This window comes from Pistacia vera, unplaced genomic scaffold, assembly GCF_008641045.1.
Source record: "Pistacia vera cultivar Batoury unplaced genomic scaffold, PisVer_v2 Contig843, whole genome shotgun sequence".
In the NCBI taxonomy this organism is placed as follows: domain Eukaryota; kingdom Viridiplantae; phylum Streptophyta; class Magnoliopsida; order Sapindales; family Anacardiaceae; genus Pistacia; species Pistacia vera.
In genome coordinates, this window is record NW_022196716.1 from 23,628 (window position 1) to 35,654 (window position 12,027).

Here is a 12,027-nt window from a genome sequence, read left to right on the forward strand (position 1 = left end):
AGAGTGGGGAAGATAACGATGAAGAGCTAGACAACAATCTTAAGGGCGAGCCTTCTACAAGCGGGATTACGAGGGATGCAACCAGCCTACTGGGTGGAGGGATCTTGCCATAGGACTATCCCTTAGAGCTTACTCCGGATGACGAAATGGAGGATAATGACCATGTATCATATCCCTGACTCGACGAGATACGTCTTTAGAGAGAACACGAGCGAGTCAACTGGGATGTTTTAGGATGGATCAGTGTACGATATCTACTTCTATGATAGGTTGAGGTTGCCAATTCCTCGCCTAGTTTAGGAAGTGCTAAACCACTTCATGATAATGCTGATTCAGATTATGTCGAATGGCTAGAAGCTGTTGATAGTGCTGGAACTTCTTTGCACTATGCATCGAGTGGGATTCGGCCAGCTTGAGTTCCTCTACTCTTACTACTTGAAGGAGCAAGACACCGATAAGGGTAGATACTCAGTCACACAAAGGCATGACCGAGTCCACTTGGTGACATTCCTGTGGTCGAGTGACAAGAATTGGAAGGGAAAGTTCTTCTTCGACAAGGGTGATGCGGTTTTTGGAGAAAGGGTAGGGCAACATACCTTTAACATGGAGGACGACTGGTTAGTAACTTTTACTTGTTTTTTGCTTTGAGTACTGAGCCTTATCTTTTGTTCTTTTGCAGATTCGAAATTCAGCAAGGCTGGGTAGAGTGGAGACAGCTTGGACTTGCCAACCCAGGAATTGCTTGCTATACCGCTGAAACAGAGAGATTGGAGCGTGCTCTTACAAGAGGCGAACCTTAGGGCAAGTCATCTTTGGAGTGGGGTCGCTGTAATACAAAGAGGTACACATTTCCCTTCATTGAAGCAAACGTAGAATGTTTTGTTGACACGCTATTGCAATCACATCTGCTTCAGACATTTGTTATTTCATTCTCTAACTCCTGGAGAGTTTGCTCTTGTAGAGAGATTGATGAAGAGTATTAACGTCGACATCCCGAGTGCGAGCAAGACGATTGCCTAGCGATGAGCTAAGAGGAAGAGAGAGTTGGCGGCCAGGCCGAGTGAAAATGTCCAGATGGAACGAACTGAGTCAGTCCCCCCAGCTGCTCTGCCTATTGTCGAAGAGCGTCCATATCAATGAGGATACTAAGAAGATAATTGTCATGCTCCTGATGACTGCTTTTATTTACTCTGATGCAGCCGGGATGGGGAAGTTAGCTGACTCTTTCATGCTACCCATTGATGAGAACCGGTTGGATCAGATGGGGATGAGTGTGGCTGCTAAATGGGTTGTGGCTCAGTAGTTGCAGGTAGTTTTTATCTTCAAACACTTTGTTCCTGAAGAGAAACTTTTTCTGAATGTTTGGTTTTTTTTTTTTTAGGCTCTGATTGGGTGTTTGTATCTGAAGAAGCCTGTGGTTGCCCAGGACGCGAATATTCAAGACTTAATAAAGTCTAACATTAGCCTCCACACTCGGGAGGCTTCGGCCTTAAAATCTTCGAAAGAGAGTGCTGCCAAGCTACGACAGGTCGAGCTGGAATTAGGGGAGTTGAAAAAGACATTAGTGGAGAAGGAAAAGGCGTTGGCCGAAAGGGATACTAGTTGAGAAAGATAAGGAGTCAGTCGCCCTCAGGAAGCGATGCCGATCGATAGCAACCAACGCCATGATCAAGGCTCGTGCTGAACTGATGAAGGAGTACAAAGCGAGCAACATTTCCCACTAGAATCCAGATGAGGATATTAAATGTGGGAAGAGATCGAGGCAAAGTCAGCCAGTGGAGATGGTGGGGCAGAGGAAGATCGGGTTGAGTCCGAGCGCAAGGACACGATGGACAACTTCGTTGGAGACTTGGAAGGGTTGCTTACTGAGTAAATCGAGAATCTTCCTCAGAATGACTAGGCGATTGAAGCTTCGACTAGCAAGGGAAAAGAGGTCGAGCCGACCATAGGGCAACCGACTCCGGAAGATGACTTGGAACATGCTGTTCCTTGAATGTATTTGTTTTTTGTTTGAACGAATTTATGTTTCTGATGTTGAATGCCTGCACTTTAGTACTTGAACCAGCCCTATGAGGCCTTAGTAAAACATGATATTTTGTTGAAGCTATAAGTCTGTTAAACTGGCCAAATGACTATTCATTTTTTGTCCCCCGGAGGCTCTCGGCACGATAGACTGATTGTGGTTTGATGCTGCTAAATACTTGGTTGTAGTGACAAACTAACTCATTCAGTCACTCAGACTGAATGACTATGAGTTATTTAGCTGGCAAATTTTCTAAATATTTGAGTATATTTTAATAGGTGAAACTTGTATCACAAGTAAACTGAGTCGGCGTGACCAATTTTGAAGTTAAAAGCATTCGAGGGCTATGTGGCCCAATCGGCGTGACCGACTATGTAGTTGAAAACCTTCGAGGGCTATGTGACCTAGTCGACATGATCGACTTTGTAGTTGAAAATATTCGAGGATTATGTGGCAGAATCGGTGTGACCGACTTTGTAGTTGAAAACATTTGAGGGCTATGTGGCCTCAATCGGTGTGACTGACTCTGTAGTTGAAAGCATGTACCCCGGTGAGGTGTGGGACCAGTTGGTGTGACCCACTGTGTGGTTGAAAAACTATGCCCTAATGATGTAGGGCTGGTCGGTGTGATCGACTGTGTAGTTGAAAAAATCTACCCCGATGATGTGGGGCTAGTCGACTGTGTAGCTGAAACTTTGTAGCAAAATAATTGAACATAATTTTCTTTGAATAGTTCTTTTTATTGATTCAAGGCTTTGGGGCAGACTGCCGTTGAAGGAGGTGGATATGCCTACTCATCCCTTTGAAAAAACAAAAAACAAACGAAAAGAAGCTACAAGAAGCAAGCTAAGATATGGTTTGTTAGAAGTGATACCGTTTGAGATTAATGGCGTTTCAATTGTGGCTGATGTCCTTGCTCTCCGATGATTGAAGTTTGTAAGCGTCTTTGCCGACTGACTGGGTGATCTTGTACGGGCCTTCCCAAGTAGGATCGAGCTTGTCAGCATTTATCTCCCCCATGTTTTGAAAGACTTTTCGGGGGACCCAGTTGCCTTTTTTGAATGACCTCACTCGGACGTTGCGGTTGTAATGTCGGGTGACCCGCTACTGGTAGATTGCGTTTCTAATCTGTGCTTGTCCACGCAGCTCATCAATGGTGTCTAAGTTGTGGCTGTTTGATTTGTCGTTCATCCATTGAAGCCTGGGAGACGAGACTGACACTTCTGCTGGGATAACTACCTCTGACCCATATCCTAGGGAGAAAAGAGTTTCGCTTGTGGATAAGCGGGCAGTTGTTCTGTAAGACCATAATACCCTTGGTAGTTCATCTGCCCATGCTCCTTTTAATTTTTAAAGGAGACTTCTTCATAGTTTCTATGATCGTCTTATTGGATGACTCAGTCTGACCGTTCGACTAGGGATTTCGGGGAGCTGAGCTTGATTCCTCATGTTTTATAGAAATCTCTAAAGCTAGAGCTGATGAATTGGGACCCGTTGTTTGTGACTATCTCCTTTGAAATCCCAAACCGACATATTACATTCTTCCAGATGAAGCCTTTTACCTCTCAGTCTCGTACTTGGGCAAATGCTTTTGCCTCTATCCACTTTGTAAAGTAGTATGTCACAACCAACATGTACACTCGCTGCCCAGGTGCGGTTGGAAGGTTACCCACTATGTCCATTCTCCATTTCATGAATGACCAAGGTGTCAGGACGAAGTTGAGTCGTTCGGGGGGAAGGTGTGAGACGTTAGCTAATCTTTGGCAATTGTCACATTTCTTGACATATGCGACTAAGTTCGAGCGCATAGTGGGCCAAAAAAAAAAAAAAAAAAAAATCAAAGGTGATCACTCGGTGTGCTAGTCCGCGTCCCCCAGCATGGTTTCCACATTCGCCTTCATGAAGCTTTGCTAGTACATATTGGGCTTCTTTTGGGGTTATGCATTTGAGGTATGGGCCGGAGAATGACTTCTTCAGAAGCTTTCCTTCATAGATTGTGAATTGGGCAACCTTAGCCCTCAGACGGCGTGCTTCATTCTTATTTGCGGGGAGCTCATCTTTCTCTAAGTACTTTAAGATTAGAGTTATCCAAGATTCAGTTGGCTCGATGTTCATGACCTTTGAAGGTTCTTTGGGGACTAGTACTGCCTCGGATAGAGGCTCTTTCTAGTTGGTTGGCCATTGGAGGAAAAGAAGTGGGATGGAAGAGTCAAATGTACCTTGAAGTGCTGAGATTGGTGAGTGCATTAGCATGTGTATTTTCTATTCTTGGTACTTGAGTGATAGTGAATTCGTCAAAGGCAGACTACAGCTCTTTCACTAGGTTTAGGTAGGCTGTCATCTTCGAGTCTCTAGCCTAGTAGGTCCCTTGAAGTTGATTGACTATTAGCTGAGAATCAGACTTAACTTCCAACCTTGTTACCCCTATTTCCTTCGCCAGTGAGATACCAACTATCAAAGCCTCATACTCGGCCTTATTATTTATGCATTTGAAGCTGCATCGGATGGCTCGTTGGATGATGTTCCTATCTAGAGTAATTAGCAAGATTCCTAAGCCACTACCGTAGACATTGCTAAATCTGTTGACCGAGAGTGTCTACTTCAAACGCGTCTCACTTGATAGGCATAATAGCTCTTTTTCTACTTGAGTGGAGGTGCTAAGGGTGAAGTCTACTATGAAATCCGCTAACACTTGGGACTTTACGGTTGTGTGCGATTAGAATGAGACATCAAACTCACTTAGTTCGACCGTCCATTAAGTAAGTCGCCCCAAAGGCTCGGGCTTATGCATAATCTTCTTGAGCAGATATATAGTGAGCACAATTATGGAATGACACTGAAAATATGACCGAAGCTTCCTAAAGGCGTGAATGAGTGTTAGGGGCCAGCTTCTCCAATTGACTGTACCAGGACTCGACGTCAAGGAGCGACTTGCTCACATAATAGATCGACAACTTCTTCCCATTGTCTTCTCTAATCAGGACGGCTGAAACTGCCGACTCCGAGACTGTCAGGTATGTATACAATTTTTCTCTAGTTAGTTGTTTAAAAAGTAAAGGTGGAGAAGTTAAATACCTTTTGAGTTGTTGTAGAGCTTCTTCGCAGGCTAGGGTCCATTCAAACTGATTTGATTTTCGAAGTACTGTGAAAAAAGGTTGACACTTGTCTGCTGACCGAGAGATGAATTTGCTTAGTGTAGCCACTCTTCCAAATATACGTTGAATGTCTTTAAGGCATGTCGGTGATGGGAAGTTTAGGACGACTCGGATTTGATCAGGGTTAGCTTCTATCCCGCGTTGAGTCACCATATATCTTAAGAACTTACCAAAGGAGACTCGAATGAGTGTTAGGGGCCAACTTCTCCAACTGACTGTACCAGGACTCGACGTCAAGGAGCGACTTGCTCACATAATAGACCAATAACTTCTTCCCATTGTCTTCTCTAATCAGGACGGCTGAAACTACCGACTCCGAGACTTTCAGGTATGTATATAATGTTTCTCCAGCTAGTAGTTTAGAAAGTAAAGATGGAGAAGTCAAATACCTTTTGAGTTACTGCAGATCTTCTTTGCAGGCCGGGGTCCATTCAAATTGATTTGATTTTCAAAGTACTATGAAAAAGGGTTGACATTTGTCTGCCAACCGAGAGATGAATCTGCTTAGTGTAGCCACTCTTCCAAAGAGACGTTGAATGTCTTTAAGGCATGTCGGTGATGGGAAGTTTAGGACGACTCGAATTTGATCAGGGTTAGCTTCTATCTCGCATTGAGTCACCATATATCCTAGGAACTTACCAAAGGAGACTCGAATGAGTGTTAGGGGCCAGCTTCTCCAACTGACTATACCAGGACTCGACGTCAAGGAGGGACTTGCTCACATAATAGACCGACAGCTTCTTTCCATTGTCTTCTCTAATTAGGACGGCTGAAACTGCCGACTCCGAGACTTCCAGATATGTATACAATTTTTCTTCAGTTAGTGGTTTAGAAAGTAAAGGTGGAGAAGTCAAGTACATTTTGAGTTGCTGTAGAGCTTCTTCGCAAGCCGGAGTCCATTCAAACTGATTTGATTTTCGAAGTACTGTGAAAAAGGGTTGACACTTGTCTATCGACCGAGAGATGAATCTGCTTAGTGTAGCCACTCTTCCAAAGAGACGTTGAATGTCTTTAAGGCATGTCGGTGATGGGAAGTTTACGACGACTCAGATTTGATCAGGGTTAGCTTCTATCCTGCGTTGAGTCACAATATATCCTAGGAACTTACCAAAGGAGATCCAGAATGAGCACTTGGCTGGGTTGAGCTTCATGTTATACTTCCTCAAAACTGCAAATGACTGACTAAGGTGGTCTAGCTGCTGCTCATCTAGAAGTAACTTGACGAGCATGTCGTCGATATATACTTTCATGGTAGTCCTTAGGTGCTCTGCGAACATCTTATTGATAAGCCGTTGATAGGTAGCCACAACATTTTTTAGTCCAAACGACATCACTTTGTAACATTAAGTGCCTCTCTCTGTGATGAATGAAGTTTTCTCTTGGTCGTCCGAATGCATGAGTATTTGATTGTACCTTGAGAAGGCGTCCATGAAACTAAGCAACTCCTGACCGGCTGTAGCGTCGACCAGTATATCGATGTGTGACAGAGGGAAGAAGTCCTTGGGGCAGGCTCTATTCAAGTCCGTGAAGTTTATGTAGACTCGCCATTTCCTATTCTTCTTTTGGATGACCACCGTGTTAGCTAGTCAGTCAAGGTAGTGGACTTCCCAAATGAGCCCATTGTTCATGAGTTTTTCTACTTCTTCGTTGATCACTCGGTTTCGCTCTAGGGCAAACTTTCTCCTTTTTTGTCTTACTGGGTGACAGTCGGGGTCGACCTGGAGTTGATGCATGATTGCGTCAGGACTGATCCCTGTCATATCTACATGAGACCAAGCGAAGCAGTCTCAATTCTGTTACAGGAAATTGATCAGTCGCTCTCTGATTTTGGGACTCAACCTCGATCTCATCTGAGTCTTCTGGTCGGGGTCAATCTATACTTTATCTAGCTCTTCTATGGAGGGTTGGACTGACTTCGTTGGGCGAGTCAGACTTGTCTGTAGTTGTTATAATGTGTTGGGCTTTCCTTTGAAGACATTTTTGTAACATTGTCTAAAGGACCTCGGGTCACCCTTGATCTCTCTTACTTCTTATTTAGTAGGGAATCTGATTGTCTGGTGGAAGGTTAAAGGGACAACTTTCATGTCATGGATCCCTGGCCTGCCTAGATTGACGTTGTAAGGTGAGGGGCAATCCATCACAAGGAAGATGGTCTGTCAATTTACGTCGCTTGTGAAGACAGGCAATATTATCTCTCCAATAGTATACTTTTGCTTAGAGTTGAACTTGACCAGGATGGTAGGATGCCTATTGATATCTGATTCGTCTAGGCCCATTGTCTTAACCGCCTTTAAGAAGAGAATGTTGGTGAAAGATCCTCTATCTAAACACTCTTCGTACCAAAATATTTGCTATTTGCAGCGAGATAACCAGGGCATAATGGTGTAGGGCTGTTAGGGTGGCTAACTCATAATTTTCGAACTAGATGACTTGCTGAGGAGGCTTATATGTGGATGGATAGGAAAAGTGGGCTTCCAGATGATAGCTTGCTTAGGCATGCTTCTTTGCCAAGGAGTAGCTCACTCCGTTTATCTTTGAACTTCTGAACTGCCTGATATCATGTTGCAGAATATTTTCGACTTTGGGTCAGGCGAAGGTGAGGATCAATTCTTCTCGTCTTTATTCTTTATTGTGCTTTTACCTTTGTCGGTCAATAAGTCATGAAGATGTCCTCTCTCAAGTAAGGCCGTAACTTCCAATCTCAGAGCTATGCAATCGGCTGTATTATGTCCATGGTCATGGTGGAATTCACACCAATAGGTGGTTTCTCTCTTGGCATCTGGTCTTAGCTTGGGTGGCCATTTAACTACTAAGCCCATCCCCTTCATTATGGAAACCACTTGTGCTGGCTCGACATTAAGGTTGTACTCATGAACCACGAACGAAGAAGAGCTAGAAGGTTTATATGCAGGTTGGGCTGGCGGCCGGTCATACGGTTTTCGATTGTTTTTATTGGAATTCCGTGTTGGAGCCGAGTTGTTCGCTTCATACTATCATGCATCTAGCACCTCTCACTATGATTTTGTTGGCGTTCATTGTAGGATGTATGCCTTCTCTAGTGTACCTCATTTTTTTTCCACCTTATCTGGATGATCGCTTAGGCCAAGACGTCCTCCATTGAATTGTAACCCAGCTTGGTGAGGTCTTTGTAGAGTTCCTCGTCGGGAAGCAATCCCTTTCTGAAAGCATCTACCACCGTTTTAGGATGGCAGGGTGGGATTGATATCTTTTCTTTATTGAACTGACTGACATACTCACGCAATGACTCTCCTCTTTTTTGATAAATCTTGTATAAGTCAGACGACAACTTCTCTAACTTTTTGTTGCTTGCAAACTACTCAAGAATACATCGGTGAGCTGGGCGAATGAGCATATGAAGTTGTTAGGGTGGTTGGTGTACCATTGAAGGGTTGGGCCTGATAAACTGGAACCGAAGCTCTTGCACATACATGCTTCTCTAAGGTCCCGAGGTATGGAAATGGTAAACATCCTCTATTTGTATGAAGCTATGTGATCATCTGGATCGGTCGTTCTGTCGTATGGTTTTATATTTGGGATAAAAAATTTCTAAGGCATCTCGACTAAGGCTATGGAGTCTATAAAGGGTGAGTCGGCATAACTATGAGGAAGGCTCTTCTTGGCTGGGATAGGTACTCCTAGTATGCGTCTCATCATACCTTCCATGTTAGCCAGCTTCTTTGCTAACATCTGCTCAAGAGGGGAGACTGTAGACAAAAGGTCTAGGTTTATGGTTTGGTGTTGTGTTTTTCTCTCATTCGGTCTGGTAGGGCGAGCTAAGTCATTGTGGTAGGCTTGGTGGTTATCTTGTGTTTTTTGGACTCCATTCATACCTTCAGGGTGAGTCATCCCAAGTGTTACTATTCGGGTACTTCTACCAGCATGGATGATTAAAGGTGTGGTTTAGGTACCATTCGACCCGTTAGGATGAGCCGAACCGAACGATATCTGGATGGATTGGCTAGTCAACCTGTGAGGGTGAGCCGAGCTAGAGGGGTCTTGGATGTATAGTGGATCATCGAAGCCAAGGGATTGGTCAAGGTTAGTGATGTCTTGTGGTCGGTGGCTTGAGATAGTTGCGTTGATCTGGTCAAGGGTAATTGAGGGATTAGCTGATAGAGTGTGTGTTTGCATGGCTAAGCTTGTTGTACCAATGGTGGTAGGTACCAGTCCATCCATCATGGATGATTGGAGCTGAGAAGACTGAGGGTCAAAAGTCGAGTTTCTAGGATCTGGGGTCATTAGTGGTTGCATGGGGTTTACCGAGACGTGGGAGCGGTTCTCGAGTATCTGATTGAATGGGAAATCAAGAGAGTAAAACTAGTTTACCTTTTCTCGTAGGCTTTGATTTTCTACTTGAATGTTGTTATTCTCGGCTTCCAGAGTTGTGACTTTGTCGGCTTGTTGTTGCATTAGTGTCGAAAGAGCCTCAACCTTGGCTGCGAGATCTGTCGAGGCAGTATCCGTGTTTTTAGCCATTGTGTGACTCTTTGTAGAGTAGGATTCTGAATGGATGTCGGTTAGCAGAGGTCCCATGGTAGGCATCAAACTGCAGATGCTAAAGTCTACAGTTGCAGAAATATGGTTTGATCCCGTGAGGTTGAGGCCACTGGCAATTCGCTATACCTGCACAAAGAGCAAACAAGCGTGGAGCTTACTTGGACACCGGTGTGGTGTCTATCGTAGGCACTCCGACGCTCAATTCAGTAAGACGGAATGAAGCAATTTAGTGAGGATAAGGGAAGGAAAGGTTACCAGAGGTCAAGTCAGAGACTAGAACCATGATGTAGTAAAATAGCTCTTAGGAGTAAGAGCTTGGGTGTTGGTTGGTGATATTGAGGCTGAATGCATGTACAGGGGAGTGACCTCTATTTATGTAGTAGTTGATGGGTATTTATATCCTGATAGGACTCTAAATCCTTAAATGTAAATGTCTCGTGAATAGGAAAGATCCTAATTCACTTGACTTAATAGTAATAGGAGTCCTAATCTGCCTAAGATACGGAATCTTGGGCGAATTAGGATAAAATAAAATAGGAAGAATGCTACTTATCTTGGTCTGGAAGGCCTGGCATTAGGAGGGCTACTGGAGTTACCCATTTTAGAAGAAAGCTGGATCTAGAGGTCGCAGTTTAGCCCAAGTCACGAGCTCTGGTGCTGATCTTACCGAAATTGGATCACCATGCTTGGGCCGATGTAGTTGAGCATTCCTGTTTGGGCCCAATAAGGCCTCATGATTTTAGGCCCCGACAATTATCAGTGAAATATATCTTGTTCATGAGCAAGTTTTGTAGGTTATTGAAAAAGTATATGGAAAGCAACGAATCTTGGATTAAGCAATTTGAATCCAAAAACTTTCATATAGATGTTTTATATAATATATAACACAAATATGTAATAACAACATCCATGTATCTCATCCTTCTAAAATTGAGTAAACAACTTTTTCCTACCCAACTAATGACTTAATGACACTTTTCCACCTACAAACTTTTAAAATACTATTTTACTACCCAAATTTATATTTTGTTTCTGATTCTGGCATCATTGCGACCCCACACCACTACCATTCTTTTCCCCGATCATCACTCACCAAAACCCCTCAAACCCTATTCCTGTCGATCCCGCCAATCACTGGTAATCAAGCGATTATGGTTTGTGTAGCCGCCCCTCCTAAGTCAAATTCCGATCAATCTCAATCACCAAAATCTAACTTTCCACCACGAAAAAACTCATAGGCCTCCCCTCTTCAAAAGCCCCAATAACCTAGAATGAGTTTGCTCTATATTCGCCATTGGAATGTAAATTTGGGTAGCAAAATAGTGTTTAAAAAAATCTCTGGGTGGAAAAGTGGTATTAACCCATTACTTGGGTGGGAAAAAGTTGCTAACTCTATAAAATTAATCAAAACTATATTAGATTAAAAAAAAAAGAAAAAAACCCAATCTGATTCTTTCTATTTTCTCACGAACATTTTGTAATATAAAATTCACACTTCAAACGTTTAAAACTTCATGTTTAGATACTTGACATTTTTAAATGAAGTTAATTAGAACTTATAGTTTGGTTCATAATGATATTTTTAATAATTTTGTACATACAACTTTTGGTTCTTGTGCCACTTATGGGCAATTTTTGATTGATAATCATATAAATATATCAGTTATAAATAATATAAACCAATATATTTTTGTGTATGGTTGTAATGACTTCTTTCTAATAGTATATTGTATAACATATACTATGAAAACATACATAATTAGCATATGAAAATAGTTGGGCCCAAATTTTTCTTTACATACAAAATATAATTCTTTAGATATATCAAAATAACAAGTACAAAAACTTAGCAGCGGTGGATAGTAATGCCAACCCTCCTCGCTTGTCGACGNCAAAAAAAAAAAAATTTAACTATATTATGCATGTCTCCAACCATATTAAATATGAAATAATTTTAAACAATCATAAAAAAAAAAATTATTAAAATCTCATTTCTAGTGCTTTCTTGGAGAAGTGAAGCTACAACTTTTCGATCAACCTAGATGCTGTAAAGAATGAAGGAGAAAGATAAAGTGACTTTATCACATTTAATAAGTTATAAAATACTAATAAGTAGAAAACAAATAAAAAATTCTTACCTTATAATTGAAAAAACAAAACTCCCAAGTACTAGTTGAAGTTGGGGTATTTTTATGGGCATATATGTAAATTTATTATTTTAAAAGACTGTTGCTGGAAAATAAACTCTCAAGCATAGATTAGATGTTTTAAAAACCATTATTAAAAACTCTTCAAAACCGTTATGGTGATTTATCCTCAAAACCGATGATT